Here is an 18,406-nt window from a genome sequence, read left to right on the forward strand (position 1 = left end):
CTCAGAAACCACGTGTCCCAAACTGACCAAACTCTTGATTGCTCCTCCATACCTGCTGCCCCTCTTGTAATTCTCTTCCTCAGTGAATCTCTCCTTCTCCTAGGTCTCCTAAGTCAAATGTCTGGGATTCATTTTACACCTTTCTATCCCACACCTGAGTCATGTCACTCCTGCCTCCTAAAGAACTCCCAGGTCTGGTCCCCCTGCATTGCCACTTATTTGGTTCAGGCCCTCAGCATCTCTCCTCTCCAGTCTTCCCCACCTCCACCCTCTGTCCCCTACTCAGTCTTCCACACTGCTGTCAGAATCCTCTTTCTACACATGATCCAATCCAGTGCTGGCACGTCCTTGCTGAAACATCCTTCAATAGCTCTTCATTTCCTTCATGTTAAAATCCAAAATTTTCACCATGGCCTACAAGGCCTTTCACCAGGTCCCAGCCCTGGTTCTCCTCAAAGGCCCACATCACACTAATCCCTTGTCCCTCCTATCACAGTCCAATCTCCCACCCACAGATTTACTTATTTCAAACATGCTGAATTCTCTCATGGCTCTAGGGGCCTCTGACTCCTTCTCTCCCTTTTTCAAGACCTGGCATGTTAGCCGTGAAAATGTACCTCTCAGAGGTACCCTCCTGCTGAGGGTATATAACTGACCAAGAGCCCCAACTGGTATGCTCTGAAATCCATTGCTGCATCTGGGCTAAGGCCATGCTTCCCAAGGGATGCTCTCAGCTATTAACAGAGCCTGGCAGAATATGAAGGCAGGACTTTCCCTAGGAGACACACAACTTTCTAACAGTCAACTCTGGCTTGAATACTCCTTGAAACCCTTGCTAAACCTTCCTTCTACTAAGGCCAACCTTCCTTTCCTCTCTTCTTTACTCAGGAGCAGACTTGCAAAGTGGTCTGAAGGTCTGAGGTTTCTCTCACACGTAATTTCCCTAATAAAGATGTTTAATTCCACATTGGTGTCAGCTTCTCAAAGGTATCAGACTAAGATACTGAACTTAAGTGTCTTGAAGTGTCATCTTTTAGGAAACTAGAGAAACAAAAGCAATTTAGGCCAAAGGCAAGAAGAAAATAAATAATAAAACTTAGAGTAGTATCAGTGAAATCTAAAACAGAAAAGCAGGTTAGCCAAGGAAAAAAGAGAGAGGACACAAATTACTGATATCAGAAATAAAAAGGGAGTGATTAGACCAGGCATGGTGGTTCATGCCTGTAATTCCAGCACTTTGGGAGGCCAAGGTGGGTGGATCAAAAGATCAGGAGATCGAGACCATCCTGGCTAACAAGGTGAAACCCCATCTCTACTAAAAATACAAAAAATTAGCCTGGGATGGTGGCATGTGCCTGTAGTCCCAGATACTCGGGAGGCTGAGGCAGGAAAATCTCTTGAATCCAGGAGATGCAGCGAACCAAGATCCGCCACTGCACTCTAGCCTGGGTGACAGAGTGAGACTCCATCCCCTCCCAAAAAAAAAAAAAAAAAAAGAGTGATTACTACTAATCTCATGCTGATCTTGTGGGCATTTAGAGGATAACCAAGGAATACTGCAACAACTCCAGGCCCATACATTTGGTAACTTAAATGAAATAGATCAATTCTTGAAAGATGCAAACTACCAAAGCCCACATAAGGAGAAATAGATAATCTGAATAGGCCCAAATTTATTAGAGACATTGAATCAATAATTAATAATATTCCAAAAAAAAGCACCAGCCCCAGATGGTTTCACCAGTGAATCCTACCAAATAGTTAAGAAAGAAATGATATCAGTTCTCCACAATCTCTTCCAGAAGACAGAAGCAGAGGGAATACATTGTAACTAATTCTATGAGGCCCACCTTATCTTAATACCAAAATCAGACAAAGACACTACAAGAAAGGAAAACAACAGATGAATATCTTTATGACCATAGACGTAAAATTTCTCAACAAAAGATTAGCAATCCAAATCCAACAATATATGAAAAGGATTATACATCATGATCAAGTGAGATTTAATCTAAGTAAACAAGGCTTATTCGATATACAAAAATCAATTGATGTATACAACCACGTCAAGAGGCTAAAGAGAAAATATCACATTGTATTAATAGATGCATAAAAAGCATCTGACAAAATCCAGTGCCTATTCATGATAAAAACTCAGCAAACTAGGAATAGAGGGTAACTCCCTCAACTTGAAAAAGAACATTTACAAAAAAAGCCTATGGCTAACATCATGTATAATGGTTAGGAACTAGAAACTTTCCCCCTAAGATCAGGAACAAGGCAAGGATGTTCCCGCTCATTACTCTTTTCAACATTGTACTAGAAGTCCTAGCTAATGCAGTAAGACAAGAAAAAGAAATTATAAGTATACAGATTGGAAAAGCAAAAATAAAACTGTCTTTCCATATGACATGATTATGTACATAGAAAATTCCATAGAATCAATATAAAACTTCTGGAACTAATAAGCCAGTATAACAGCGTTGCAGGACACAAGGTTAAATGCCTCATCTTTCATTATTCCCTGCTTCCTGTGAGGCAGCCTTAGTCACTCCTCCTCAGGCCCTCCAGTGTACTTGCACACACCTCTGTTCCAGCACTGTCTACACTGTGAGGTCATGACTTGCTGGCTTGTCAGTCATCTACACTGTTCTTCCAGATCCTTGAGAAGGAGCAAGCGTGGCTCAGACCTCTTTCTGTTCAGGCACCCAACACCTTCCTTAGCACATACAAACCCTGAAGTACTTGTTTAGTGTGTGCTTATGAACAGAGTGTGTTACTCCTAAAGGTCTCCTGGCGAAAAATCTCATTTCACCTGCTGTTTTCCCCACAAAAGCTCTTTTTGCTAAAGAAAAGAGGAAATGCATATGATATCCTCACTTGGGTCACTTCCCTTTTGAGAAATGTTATTTTACTTCAATATTCTGGAATGTCCAAAATCTGTGCTAGGACAATACTTTTTATTTTATTTTATTTTATTTTATTTTATTTTATTTTATTTTACTTTTTGAGACAGGGTCTTGCTTTGTCACCCAGGCTGGAGTGCAGTGGCATGATCCCGGTTCACTGCAGCCTCAACCACCCAGGCTCAAGCAATCTTCCCTCCTCAGCAACTACCCTTCCCACTCCCCAGTAGCTGGAACTACAGGTGCCACCACCACACTTGGCTAGTTTTTGTATTTTTTGTAGAGATGGGGTTTCACCGTGTTGCCCAGGCTGGACAATACTTTTTAAAATTGACATATCTAATTATCTTAGGGACAGCAAGCAAACCAGCAGAATTCATCCCCTCAATTTATATATGATGAACAGATGACTTAATATCATATCTGGATTTTAACACTGTCTCAGTCCTATGTCAACAGAATGGTTTTTGATATCATCTCCTGCTGTATGGTAAATTGTTGCCAGGTTCCATACCAGATGAACTGCCAAATGGCCTGAAAAAGAGCAACATGCCACTGCAAATGGCAGGAATAATGAGGATGTGATAACACAGAAGGGGCTCTCAAAGGGAGCTGGAAATGCACCACGGTGAGGTCTGTGGGGAGGTGTGGGACGACGAGAATGGACGTGTAAAGGCGCTACCTAACAACTTTGTGCACTGACCCCTGTCCTGCTGGGGGATCTGAGTAGGCAAACCTGTCTATTATACTCACATGAGGCTTTGCCTTTGAAATTTAAGGCTGTGCTGGTAGAGAGGGAAGAGAATGCCTGCAGGAGGATCATTCTTGTGAGAGTAAGCCACTCCATAACAGCTTCACAATCGCCTCTCTGTGATAATTCAGGTCAAAAGGGGAGCGGGTTCATCTCCTTTCCTCCTCCCTAACTCAATCTCACTTTTGTCCTTTTTACCTAGAATCACTTTTTTCAGTGCCTCTATGTAGTCCTTATTAAGCATAGTGGGGAAATGAGTTTTATCACCAAATGTTTGGGTAATTTTAAAACAATAGTCAGAAACACATTATTATAAGACATAGTAAGTTGCCCTATATCATCTCTACCTGAGGCTAACTCAACATGCTGGGTAGTGTGTTCCTGTGAGGAAGGTCGGGGTGCTGTATTCTCTCTAGTAACCATATGCCCTGGCACAAAGTTGTAAAATTTTTTGGACAGTTAAATATTATTCACTTTTGCCTTATCTGCAATGAAGACTCATCTTCCTTCTGCCAATTAGACCACATCCTAGATACTTCTCTGCACCAGCCATTTATGAACACCCAGAGAATGGAAATTAATTTTATTAACACCTTTCAAAACACAAGGATAATAAACACACTGAACAAAATCTGAGCATTCTCTCCACCCGAATACAAATTTTCATCTTAATCAACCCTCTTGCCTAACATGGCTGGATTTAGATTTCCGTTAGTTGAACTGTCTGTGGCACACTGCTTGCCCTGTTGGCCTGCGTCCTTGAGAGCTGACTAAACCCTTTATTTGTGGGCTTAGACAGAAATCTGATTTTAGACCCTGGGACAAGATTTGGCCCAATTTAAAAACTGGTTTTAATGAAATCAATGAGTTCTTAGCAGCTTACTCTCTCTTAAAACTCTAATCTGTCACTTTAAAATGTAAAAGGACCTCACATCAAGAAGTCATGGAGGCTCCTGAGAGCCTCATTGAAACGTTCTGTTAGCATCAATTGGGAAGGGCTTGCTAATGGGTCTACACAACACTGATTTATTTAGAGAGTGTCATGTGCTTGAGAGCTGCCTTGGCGAGGAACTGTGCTAAACATAGAGATACACATTCCATGCCCACTGGGCTCACATAAAAGGGAAAAAATACGCAATAGGGGTTTACCTCAGTGGGGTGAGGCTTGATATTTTCCAGATGGTGACACCACAAGTGAGTTCAATAGAAATATCTTTAGAAAAAGATGCTCAAATATTAAATAAGCAATGAATAGACACAAAGCCATGATCTGCTGCATTTCTTTACATCTGGGCTGGGAGTGTCTCTTGTCCCTAGCTGCAGATGGGGTGGTCTTCTTTGTCAGTGGGAGGCCCCATTGTATTTCCCATTAGGAAGATTATTCTGGCAGGGCAAGTTGTAGAACCTGAATGTTATTCATAAATAGATTCAGGGCTTCTCTTGGGGTGAGAATGGAGGAAAGAGAAGAGAGCAGCAAGGAAGATATTTTTCTTGGATTCAGGAGTCCAGTTCTATGCATTGCATGTAAAAGATCAGGCGTTTTCTTTTCAACCTTGGTAAAGGTCAGTAAACACAACAGTCAGAAGGCAGAAAATGGAGTGGATCAAAATGATGATCATGAAATAGCTTAGAAACAAGCTGGTCAGGACTTCAGACAGCCAGTGATAAGGCAGGAGACCATGGAAAGTGTATTAGTCCATTTTCACCCTGCTGATAAAGACATACCCGAGACTGGGAAGAAAAAGAGGTTTAACTGGACTTACAGTTCCACATGGCTGGGAAGGCCTCAGAATCACGGCAGGAGGTGAAAGGCACTTCTTACATGGCAGCAGCAAGAAAAAATGAGGAAGATGCAAAAGCGGAAACCCCTGATAAACCCATCAGATCTCCTGAGACTTATTCACTACCATGAGAACAGTATGGGGGAAACCACCCCCTTGATTCAAATTATCTCCCACTGGGTCCCTCCCACAATATGTGGGAATTATAGGAGTACAATTTAAGATGAAATTTGGGTGGGGACACAGAGCCAAAAAATATCAGAAAGGGAAAACAGAGTCAGCCATGGGAGGCAAGGACAGGCAATGTGGCTGTATCCCACCTGGTGCTTACTAAGTCTATACTTAAGGAAATCAAGGAAGTGATCTGCTTTGCCACCTGTGTGTGTGGGTAGGTGTAGGTATGTACATGTGTTCACGTGTATGTGTGTTGGCAGGTGGAGTTCAGGAGGCCCCAGGAAAGTAGGTGGAAAAGGCCTCAGCCTGTACTTCCCTGGGGCTGTGTTATCCCCCTCCACACTTCTTAAAGGATCACGAGGCCTCTCTTTCAGTTTTTGGCTAAAGTATATAGAATGCTCAAGACAAAGAAGTACCATCAAAATACTGTTTTTTGGTTGCAGCACTATCAGTGGACGGTTTTGAAGATGTATACTTGTGTAGTGCTATTAGCTATTTCAGCTTAGGGTTCCCAAAGAGCCGTGCCAATTTACTGTGTTACTCATCTTCTTCAGCTCAGCCCCATGATGAAACAGTCAAACATCCTCCACAGGGTCTTTCTACCATCATAGACAGATGAATGTTTAGAGACCTACTTAAATGACTTTGCAACCTACTCTCTAGCTTTATTTCCCTAACTTCCCTTAAGATATGAATTACCTGGGGTACCTTGTCAACCACAAGTTGCCAAGCTTCAACCATAATCCGCTGAAACAGCATTATCTGAAAGAGAGGTGTGGTGATCTACACCTTTAACAAATGCTCCAGGTCATACTTATGGTCAGGGTTCAAAACTGTCTATGCCCCAGTTTAGTGCTTTCATAGTCCAGTAGTTCAGTTGTTGTTGTTGTGGGATGGAGCTGGGACATGGATGAGTTTTCAGAGTTCCTCAGGTGATTCTAAGAAGCAGTCAGGGGCCACTGTGGCATACAGCACTTTGTCATGTTCCCCTTGTGGGCTTTGCAGTCAGACTATCTGTGTTTAAATCCGGCTCTGCCATTGCTTGCTACCTGTGCAACTCCAGGCAATTTCTCTAACTTTTCTAAGCCTCAGTTTCCTCAGTTCTAAAATAGGAACCACAATATGACCTGCCTCCTAAGATTATTTTGAGGATTAGAGAGCAAATTGTGTAAAATAGGCTGGCATGTTGCGAGCACTCAGTAGATTTTTTGCTGTCATTATTAATTTCACACGTGCCTCTGTATTAAGAACTGGGGTCACGAAGATGAGTAAGATGCAGCTCCTGGGCCCTGAGAGAGTTTGCCATCTCTCGGGAGAGAAAGACCAGTGCAAACTCATGGCTAATCCAGGCTGTAGGAGCAATAGGAACAAACTGTTCTGAGCTTAGTAGAGATGGTGAGTTGTCTCCAGTGGGAAAAAGTGGAACTAGGGACATGAAAGGCAGGTGACTTTTGAGCTGAAGCTTGAAGAATGGCAGGTGGACAAACCCTGTAGGGGGAACAAACTGCAAGCAGAGGGAGTTCATGGTGTCACCAACAGACAGTATTTCAGAGTGGCTGTGTTTAGTGTTTGCGAAATGAGCCTTAAAGGCAGATTAGGATCAAATTCTGAAGACCTATGAAGGCAATATGGAGGATTTTAGTCATGTGACAATGGGGGCCAACCACCAGAAGGTTTGTAAGTGAGATAATTGGATCTCTAACTTAGAGCAATAATCCTGACAGTAGCATGCAAGACAGGGATGCAGAATGGAGATGCGGGACACAGGGGTGAAGACTGGACCAGACATTTCATTCATTCATTCATTCAGCAAATACTTTTTAGGCACCTACTAATGACAGACAGTTGATGCTGAGCTGCAAGAGCGAACAGGACAAAGTCACTGCCCACATAGTTAGAAGGCAGTTGCAATAGACCAGGTGAGTGAGTAGGAAGCCTGAGCAGACCAGCAGCTGCAGGACAGGAGAGGAGAGGTGGAACAGGAGAGAGATCATGCAGGTCCAACCAACAGACATGGGGACAAATATCCAGATAAGACTAATACCTCAGGCAAAGAGGAAAATTGTATGGGACCGCAGGCACCAAAGGGGTGTGTATCGGAGAGACCACATGTGCCAACCACTCTGCCTTCTCTCACTTCTCTCAATCTCTTGGTGCCTCCAAGCTCCTTCCTGTGACAGGGTCTTTGTGCATGTCATTTCTTCTATTTTTAAATTTGTTCATGATTGGCTCTTTCTCATCCTCGAGAGGCCTTTCTTGACCAACCCATCTAAGTAGGATTCTCATTGACCCCTACCATCACAAACTGTCCTGCTTATACTTTTCATAGTGTCCATTTGTGAGTGTACTCCCTTCCCACCAATATAAGTCCATGCAAGTAAGAGATATGCCATTAGCTCATTGCCGTATCCCTGGCACCTTGCACAGTATCTAGCCATAGCAGGCAGCCAGTAAATATGTATCGAATAAATAAAACTCTATTTCAGGCATCACTTGTCTAAAGCAGAGGAGGAGACTGCCCTGCTGGAGTGTGACATTCAAGACTTGGGCCCATGACTTGGCGGTGGCATGTTGAGGACATTGAACCCTGATCTGGGCAGAACATACTGATTGGCCCACAAGATTGCAGGTGAAAGAGACACATGGAAAATGCTAACAGAAAATGACAAATTGCGAGTTGGGCATTTATAAACCATAAAACATAAGGAAAAGTGTCCTGTATACTCATTTCCTCCATCCTGCCTATTCCTCCATGTATCCCTATGTTGCCCCATAGACCTCTGAAGTCTGGGTGACTTGGTAGTGATACCGAAGAGGTGGGGAACTATTTGGTAGCCTGTATTTGCCATTTGGTGTATGGAGTTGTCTTAGTCTGGAATCACTTGGGTTGTAAGTGAGAGAAACCCACCTAGAGAGCTTAATACAATGGATAACAAGCAATCTCACAGGCATCCAGGGCCAGAAAGCCAGTGACATCTGGCCACAGGGACCTGAACTGGGGCTCTTTCTCTGTTCTCCCATTTCTCTGTACAGAGCAGTTTCTCCTGCTTCCCGTGGTCTACCCCCTCATGACTTCAACTTGCTTATGGACTGACTCCAACCCTGACTCCGTATGACCTTTATTTGGTCCATCACCATCCATCAGCAGGCTGACTCAGTCTCTCTTTCTCCAAACATAAATGCTCTGGGGAGGAAGATTAGCTCAGCCGGTCTATAAATGGGCTCCCCACTGGGGCAGGTGTTTGTTCTTGGTCCAATCATCTCAGGCCAGATCTCTGAGTAAAAGAGGCAGCTGGGACTGGGGACAGGGAAGTTAAGGGAAGTAGACCAAATAAAACAAAATTCCCTTGAATGTAACTTTTGCACCACCCCACCGCTAGTTGTACAGTTTAAAGAGCCTCAATGATGTGAGAGGGAGAGAGTCAATATAGCAGTACCATCATTTAACAACAGTTTCTAATATTACCCAGACCTTAATAAGACCAATGAAGTCTTAGTTAAAAATAGTAACTAAAGTTTACTAAAGCAATATAATATTCTCTGTTATTTAAGCAAATCCCATTCAAACCTTCTAGAGCTTCTTTAAGATTATTTATCCTAAAATAGCTTTAAACTCCCTGAATGACTCAAATGGAAACAGATCAAGTAGCATTTCATGTGCCTTAAATATGACATGAATTCTAAGTGATTCTTATGTTTAAGCTTTTTAAGTGAAATATATTGCATGTTATATGCATTTGTTCAGTATGCATGTAGATCATACAGTTTTGTAGAGTTAACAAAAACTCTAATGATGAATTGTAGTCCAGAGTTTCTATAAGTCTGCTTCTTAAAAATTGCCTTGGAAAAGAATGGCTGAAGTCACCTATTAAATTAAATCATAAAGATACCACAGAGTTCAATTAAGATACAAAGTTTAGGGGTATCATAATTTCTGCTCCCTTAACGATACACCCACAAGAAAAATAAAACATTACTAAGGTGGATAGTTTGTCTGGAAGACTAGAAGTTACAATGTCAATATAGTTTGCCTGACCCAAAGTGAAACCTCTGGAGTCTACAGAGTGGTGCTTGTCCCGGTTCTCATGCACTTCCATGAGCATGAACGGTGATGGAATGTCCTGAACAGCAAATGGCACTCTCATCACTAATCAAGTCCTGGAATCTCACCATCAATAGCCATTCTACCATCTTGAAACAGATCCTACTAGTAACCCAATGCTCCTGGAAGAAGGAAGTAAATTAAGCAGAGAGAACAGTGTGGCTGGAGTTACACAGGAGGTTTGAATCTCAGCTTTGCTGATTGCTGGTTGTATTCTCGAATAAGCTACTTAACTCTAGTTTTCTTATTTGTAAAATGGGATAACAATATCCACCCCGTAGGTTTGTGGTGATTGAAAGGAATTTTATATATTAAAAAGCACCTGTACATAGTAGGCACTCAATAAATGGTAGTTATTACTACTATGAAAGAAAAAAACAAAGGTAGGTCCTTTAAGGTTCCAACCCTATTTACATTAAAACCCTCTGGATTATGGTTTCTGTGTGGTTCCCAGGTGGCTATATGTCTGTGCCAAACCTCTTCTAATCCCAATCAATGTCCTGTAAGCACAGCACCTTCCCTCTTGCCTCCCAGAGTTCATTTATACCATGTGAGCCACTTGATCCAAATGCCTCTCTACCTGCCCACCTATCATCTTCTGAGACACAGCCCAAGCCACACATGCAGTGGTGGGCTAGGAAACCAGCTCCCCAGAACAAGCCCAGATCTGCAGAGTTTGCTGATTGCCATGATGTAAATATTCCCACCATGGCTGACTTCAAGCTACCAAAGATTTAACAATTGGCTAACAAAATTCCTGATTATTCTCCCTAAGTGTGAGAAGTCACTTAATGACTTCCTTCCAAAGAGTACAGTGTGGAAACACAGGGAATAAAAAGCAAATTTACAGTGAGGAAACCTAACAGATACTACCTTAGCCAGGTGATCAAGATTAACATCAACAGTGGTAAGTCATGTTGGTAGTGTGTATCCTAACATGATGAGATGACAATGGCACTTTACCTCTGAGGTCTTCCTCCCCAGAAACATATAACCCTAGTCTAACTGTATTAGTCTGTTTTCACACTGCTATAAGGAACTGCCTGAGACTGGGTAATTTATAAAGGAAAGAAATTTAATTGATTCACAGTTCAGCATGGCTGGGGAAGCCTCAGGAAACACAATCATGGCAGAAGGCAAAGGAGAAGCAAGCCACCTTCTTCATAAGGCGCAGAAAGAAGTGCTGAGTGAAGGAGGAAGAGCCCCTTATAAAACCATCAAGTCACTGGGCGCAGCAGCTCAGGCCTGGAATCCCTACACTTTGGGAGGCCGAGGCGGATTGATCACCTGATGTCAGGAGTTCAAGACCAGCGTGGCCAACCTGGTGAAACTCCGTCTCTACTAAAAATACAAAATTTAGCTGTAGCGGGTGCCTGTAATCCCAGCTACTCAGGAGGCTGAGGCAGGAGAATCACTTAAACCCGGGAGGCAGAGGTTATAGTGAGCCAAGATCGCACCACTGCACTCCAACCTAGGTGACAGAGCGAGACTCCGTCTCAAAAAAAAAAAGAAAAGAGAAGAAAAGAAAAGACCATCAGATCTTGTGAGAGCTCACTATCATGAGAAGAGCATGGGGGAACTGTGCCCATGATCCAATCACTTCCTATTGGATCCCTCCCACAACATGTGGGGATAATGGGGATTATAATTCAAGTTGAGATTTGGGTGGGGACACAACCAAACATATCACTAACCATGAGAAAAACATACAAATCTCAATTGAGGGGAATTCTACAAAATACTAACTAATATGCCTGAAAACTGTCAAGGTCATCAAAAACAATTTAAGTCTGAGAAACAGTCACAGCCAAGAGGAGCCGAAGGAGAAATGACAACTAAATGTAATGTGCTACCCCAGATGGAGTCCTGGAACAGAAAAAGGGCACTAGGTAAAAACTAGGAAATAAAGTATACTGAATAAAATTTACTATGGACTTTAGTTAATAATAATGTTAATAATAATGTATCGTGGGTTCATTCATTGTAGCAAATATATCACACTAATGTGAGTTATTAATCATAGGGGAAACTGGATGCAAAGCATATGGGAACTACAGTCATTTTCCTGTAAATCTAAAACTGTTCTAAAATTTTAAATGTATGTTAAAAATATTCTGAATATGGCCGGGCACAGTGGCTCACTCCTGTAATCCCAGCACTTTGGGAGGCTGAGGCAGGTGGATCACGAGGTCAGAAGTTCGAGAACAGTCTGGCCAACATAGTGAAACCCCATCTCTACTAAAAATACCAAAAATTAGCCGGGTGTGGTGGTGTGCGCCTGTAATCCCAGCTACTCATGAGGCTGAGGCAGGAGAATCACGTGAACCCGGGAGGCGGAGGTTGCAGTGAGCTGAGATCGCGCTATTGGACTCCAGCCCAGGTGACAGTGTGAGACTCTGTCTCAAAAAAAAAAAAAAAAAAAAAAAAAAAAAAAATATATATATATATATATATATATATATAAATCTGTCCATCTCTCTGGGGTGCACGGCCCTGGAGAGCATAGTGCAAGCTCTCTTCACCCGTGCATCCCCAAAGCTCCTTACAACTTACAACGAGGGCACAGAGTAAATGCCATAGTGTTGAACCCGTGCTCTGAACTAAAAGATACTGGGGAGTAATTCGCCAAGAACATTCAGCTTAACTCTCTTTTCTCCTCTTCCCATCTGGTTTCTGGTCAAATACAGGAGATTCCAGCATAGGAACTTAGAGCACGGCTTCTAGCTGAAATGCCTAGTGCCTGGTGAAAGCCCTGCCTTGTTGCTTTCCAGCTCTGCAGTCCTGTGCTAGTTGTGTAATTTCCCTGGACCTCAGTCCCTTTATCTGTAAAATGGGAGTGATCATGCTATCTTCATCACAGGTTTTTGGGAAGACCAAATGAATGAATCCACATAAAGTTATTGGTGTAGTGTCTGGCCCATGGCACAGCCTCTGGGAGAGTTGGCTCTTACTATCCCATCCATTGTTCCTCACTTGAGCTGCAAGGGTTTCTCAAGTGAAGCACTGCATTGAGTTCTTGGCTCAGCTTCAGAGCACCTTAGATCTTCCTTACTCACCCTCTGGTATCCTGAATCCTCCTATTAAATCCATATATACATTCTGGCCATTCTCTTTTAGACATCTTTGAACCTGCAAACCGCTAACTTCTCTTTTATTTTAGCTTGAAATCACCACTAGGAATGAACTGGTGAGAACTGTCACACAAACATGCCTCCGTTTACTCAGGAACTCAAATATTTAGATTCTATAAGGAAGTGCAACTTTTTCTTTGCTCTCTCTCTCTTTAGCCACCTGGGAGGAGCTAGAGGACGAAGAACTTCACAGAAGAATGGAGTCCCAAAGAAACAGCTTCAGGAACTGAGGAGAGCCAGAAATTTAATGTATTTAGGGCTCCCTTGTGAAAACACAAAAACAAAAATAAAAATGCCTCCCGCTGCCTCGACATCTCTATTGCACTGATGCCCGACCATTCTTTTGAAAAACAAACGGAAAAAGTGAAGTGTTGATGACAGTCGCTGGGGGGTTAGAGTAAGGCCCTGTTGTGGAAGAGCCCTGCTGTTTCACAAAAGACGAGCTTTGTCTTGACTGACATGTCCTTAAAAACAAAACCACAAGTAAACTCTGGGATGTGTGTGTGTGTGTGCACGCGCGCATGTGCATGCTGATACCCGCTAATGGGTGAATTGGGGGTGGGGCTCTGCACAGTCTGGATTTGATTTGCAGGATTATGAATTGTCTTGAATGTTTTGGGAAAAGTTTGAGGATTTGGTGGATATTTGAGAATTAATTAGAAGTTTTATTTGAGGAGCATGTAAGTACTGAGTTGGTTATCTGGTAAACATCTAGACTCTGTCCTTAGCTACTTTCACGAGTCTCCTTTCTTTCCAGAAAGTTTGAAGTTCTTTAAAAGAAATATTTGTTCCTGAGATTCAAGGGTGGTGACGAGTGTGGTCTTAACTGTAAAGGAAAGAAAAAAGTGAAAAATCTCAAACATTGCTTGAAATTTTTACACTAGATAGTCATATATTCCACTCTGAAAATATAAGATTCTATATCTTGTATATATATTTAAAACATCATACTAATTTCTGGAGTACATGAGACAATGTTTTTTCTTGTAAAAAACCTTTAAAACTAGTTTAATAGATATGATTGGTGTCTCATTTTAATCTTCTTTGATTACTAAGGAGGCTATACATTTTTCTATATTTCCTTTCCTATAAATTGTTTAGTCATGTTGTTTTTACATACATATTTTGGAATTTTAGGAGTTCTTCCTTAGCAACTTGTAAGTCCTGTTTTTTTAATTACAGAATATTTCAGACATATGGAAAAGTAACAGATATATTTAAAGCTCCCTTTGTAACCTTCCCAGTTACCATTTCCCACCCTCTCCTCCAGAGGTAATTTACCACTTACAGTTGCTTTACATCTTTCCCTTCCACATTTTAATAGTTTTAGTCCTTGGTCATCTCTCTCTATATTTCTCTCTCTCTTTTTCTCACACACTCATAAACATACACACACATTCATTAGTTTTTAAACTTTATATGACTGATAATATGCTAAACTTAGCATCCTGCAACTTGCTTTTTAAAAACTCATTTTGACAGATTTTAAGATCCATTTTATTCATTTCAATGGCTAAACTAAATTCCGCTGTATGAATATAACATAAATTATTTTTCCACTCTGAGGGACTCCATTATGTAATTACATATATTCACTCTATTTCTGGTTGGTGTGTGTGTATATGTGCACACATACTATAAATATATTTCCCTATGTCTTCTTATTTTATTTTTGTACAGAAGTGTAAAGTTTTTTATAAAGTCTGTTAATTGTTCTCTGTGATTTCTTCTGTTGCTTCAAAGCATATAATGTGTTTACTCCGCCAAACAGCTAACAAATATTCATTCATATTTTCTTGTACTTTTTCTGAGATGCAAGAGTGGTGATGAGTGTTGGCACTTTGGGAGGCCGAGGCGGGCGGATCACTAGGTCAGGAGTTCAAGACCAGCTTGACCAACATGGTGAAACCCCATCTCTACTAAAGATACAAAATTTAACTGGGCATGGTGGCACACGACTGTAATCCCAGCTACTCAGGAGGCTGAGGCAGGAGAATTGCTTGAACCCGGGAGGTGGAGGTTGCAGTGAGGTGAGATCGCGCCATTGCACTCCAGCCTGGACAACAGAGCAAGACTCCATCTCAAAATAAAAACAGAAAAGAGAACGACAAGTGAAAAATTTCAAACATCACTCAAAATTTTTACACTAGGTAGTCATACATTCCACTCCAAAAATGTCAGATTCTATATGTCATATACATATTTTAAAACATCATAGTAATTTCTGGACTATATGGGACAATGCTTTTTCTTATAACTTTTTTTATTAACTTAATAGATGTGATTGAGATTTTTCTTTCTAAAGAATTAAACTTTTTAATTTAATTATTTAGCTACTCTTAAAATTGTGGGGTGGGTAGAAACACACACATAAATCCTCTTCCTCCATATGCTATCCTAACAGGGTTTATTCAATTATATATTCCTTGGTTATAATTTCTTTATCACAAATTACATTTTGCATTGTTATATATGATAAATTTATTTTTGGACTTTCTATTCTGTTTCATTGATATCTATGTTACTTCAGTATTTGGATCCTATTTTAATTACTGTTGTTTTAGAAAACATTTTCAGAGCTGATAGTCCCCATAATTTCTCTTTTTCAAAATTTTATTTGATATTCATACTCACTTATATTTCTTATCAATGTTATTAAAGTTTTATAGCATTTCAGGGAAAATTGTGTTGAATTTTTCAATTGGGATTGTGTTAAAACTACACATTAATTTGGGGAGAGTTTACATTTGACTCTGTTTACCCTTCATTCCAAAACAGTTTCCAGTTGTCTTCTTTGTCTTTTCTTTATATACAGTCATCTACCAAAAAGGATGTTTTGATTGATTATTTGAAATATTTATTCATTTCATTTTTATTTCTTATCTCGTACTACCCAAAATTTCCAAAATAATATTAATATTATTGAGGCCAACGTTGTTCTGGATTTTTCAAATGAATGTGACAAACGTATCTTTGTATAATTTTGGATACTGGCTTACGGAAGTATCCTTCTTTTTTTTTTTTTTTGTTTTGAGATGGAATCTTGCTCTGTCACCCAGGCTGGAGTGCAGTGGCATGATCTCGGCTCACCTGCAACCTCCGCCTCCCAGGTTCAAGCCATTCTCCTGCCTCAGCCTCCTGAGTAGCTGGGATTACAGGCAGGTGTCACCACACCTGGCTAATTTTTGTATTTTTAGTAGAAATGGGGTTTCACCATGTTGGCCAGGCTGGTCTCAAACTCCTGACCTCAGGTGATCCGCCTGCCTCGGTGTCCCAAAGTGCTGGGATTACAGGCGTGAGCCACTGCGCCCAGCCGGAAGTATCCTTGTTTTCTGTCATCCTATAATGTTTTTATTTGAGCATCTATGAAAATGATCATATTCTCTCTTAGTGACTCATTAATACACATTTATGTCACTGTATTTAATACGTTTCTCTAAATTTTAAGACCCCTGAATTTTTAGGTCAATATATTTTATGTAATTGTTCTTTGTATTCAATATATAATGTTCAATTCTGTTTCTCTGATTTTTGCATTTTTGAAATGCCTGTAGTTCTTGTTTATTTATATTGATTGGGTTTGGTATCAGAATTGTGTTTGCTTTATACAATAATCTGTGTAGCTTTGCAGGTGTGTAGAGGGACATCAGTCAGCGTGACAGCTGCAGCTTCCTTCTGCCGAAGTAACCTATCTTACAGGTGAGTTTGGGATAGAACAGGCCCTGCCTCCTTGCCTCCTCCTGGGAACCAGCCTGCCCACAGAGAACATGCTTTCTGAGCTATAACTCTCACCATACATTTCACAGGGGCAACCTCCATGTGGAGACACATGGTGATTCAGTGCTGCCTGGGCAGAGGGTGTGGGTAATTCAAACTCTAGGGTTTGGTGTTGAAAGATCTATGGTTGTCACTCATCTAAGCCACACCCTCAAATCCAGTATTTATTACTGATAAAGCTGTTCTTTTTATTTCCATCTATCTAATTTCCTTGCCAATCTCTTAATTAACTCTGACTTTCAGTGGAGGAAAAGGGGTGTTACATATTAGTCGCTCAAACTCCAATAGTCTAACATGTTTAAAAGGATTTCCAGAAAGAGAAAATAAAATGGATGAAGGAAAAACAATATTCTAAAGATAATGTGGCGAAGGTTGCACAACTCTGTGAATATACTAAAACTTTCAATGGTTGAATACTGTCAATGGTTGAATTTTATGGAATGTAAAATACATCTCAATAAAGAGATTTTTAAAAATAGCTGGAAACTTTTCAGAGGTAATGCAAATTACTGATTTTTTCAGAAATTACAATATAAATCAAAATGAAGTCATCCCTAGGTGTATCATAGTGAAAGAGAAAAACCCTTGAGATACAGAAAAGATCTTAAAAGCTACCAGAAAGAAAGACAGATAATCTATTTTTAATGGTGGTTAGTTTAGCAGACTTCTCAGCAGCAAAATAGAAGCTAAAAGACAATGGAATCATATATGCAAAGTGCTGGCAACCAGAGCCCTACCACCAGCTAAACCATCAGGTCAAAAGTCAGGGTGAAATAAATATCTTCTCAAAGTTGGAGATAATTTATCATTATTTCACCTTCACTGAATAAATCCAAAGAAAGCAGAAAGGAGGAAATAAGACAAGAGGAGAAATAGATGAAAGAAATAGAAATTGAAACTTAAAAAGAATTATCAAAGCTAAGAATAGGTTTTTAGAAAAAAAATAGTTTTAAGACTTAAGATTAACCTAAGAAGAAGAAAATGTACAAATACAGAAAAATTGTGAATTAAAAGGGGTATACATAAAGGTAAAGAAAATATTTTTAAATTGCATGATAATCTTTAACAAGTTTATGCCACTAAATTTGAAAGCTACAAGGAAAGGGTCATTAACCCCTGAAAAATATAAATTTTCCAAGCTATAGGTGAAACTAAATACCTGAATAGCTTATTAACTATTAAAAAACAATATCATTGGTTTAAAAACTTCCAATCATTCAAGGAACCAGTAACCCAACTATTACACAAACTGTTCCAAAAATAAGAGAAAATGTCCCGTTATTTTCTCTATGGACTCTTGAGCTCACTCTCACTTCTTGGCTATTTTAGCCCCCTCCTCACTATCACTCTTTCCAGTATTACTCCTCTCTTAATTCTCGGTGATTCCAACATACACTCAGCAACCCTTCCAGTAGCCTAAACCTTCAGTGCCTTAAGCTCCTCTCCTCCAATGATGTTATCTTCCACCCCATCTCAGCCACTCACTTCCATAACTGGCAACCTCCACAACTTCAGTTTCATGTATCCGCTCACTGACCACCACCTCCTCTTATCTTTCCAGCTCATTATTTCAGCACTCTCTATTTAATAAACCCTTTGACCTACCATTCCCTTCCATTCCCTTCCTCCTACCACATTTTCAGCACCCATCATGCCCTGATGTTCTATCTTGACAGTGATCCCAGCTGAAAGTCCTCAGTACTCCTGCCCCTCTTTCCCTTAGTTATACTTACTCGGCCAAACTATGATCCTATTTAATTCAACTTTCCATCTAACCTGAGCCT

General features: G+C 40.6%; 1 long non-coding RNA gene across 1 annotated transcript in view; it reads left to right on the forward strand.

Annotated features, from left to right (window-relative positions):
- LOC117980271 (uncharacterized) overlaps positions 1-13,156 on the forward strand; it is a 28,791-nt gene extending 15,635 nt beyond the window's left edge. Inside the window, exon 2 of the long non-coding RNA XR_004671517.3 lies at positions 13,002-13,156. This is a non-coding gene — a long non-coding RNA (uncharacterized LOC117980271). The remainder of the gene's footprint in view (positions 1-13,001) is intronic.
- Positions 13,157-18,406: the final 5,250 nt, after the last annotated feature.

Source organism: Pan paniscus, chromosome 4, assembly GCF_029289425.2.
Source record: "Pan paniscus chromosome 4, NHGRI_mPanPan1-v2.0_pri, whole genome shotgun sequence".
In the NCBI taxonomy this organism is placed as follows: Eukaryota; Metazoa; Chordata; class Mammalia; order Primates; family Hominidae; genus Pan; species Pan paniscus.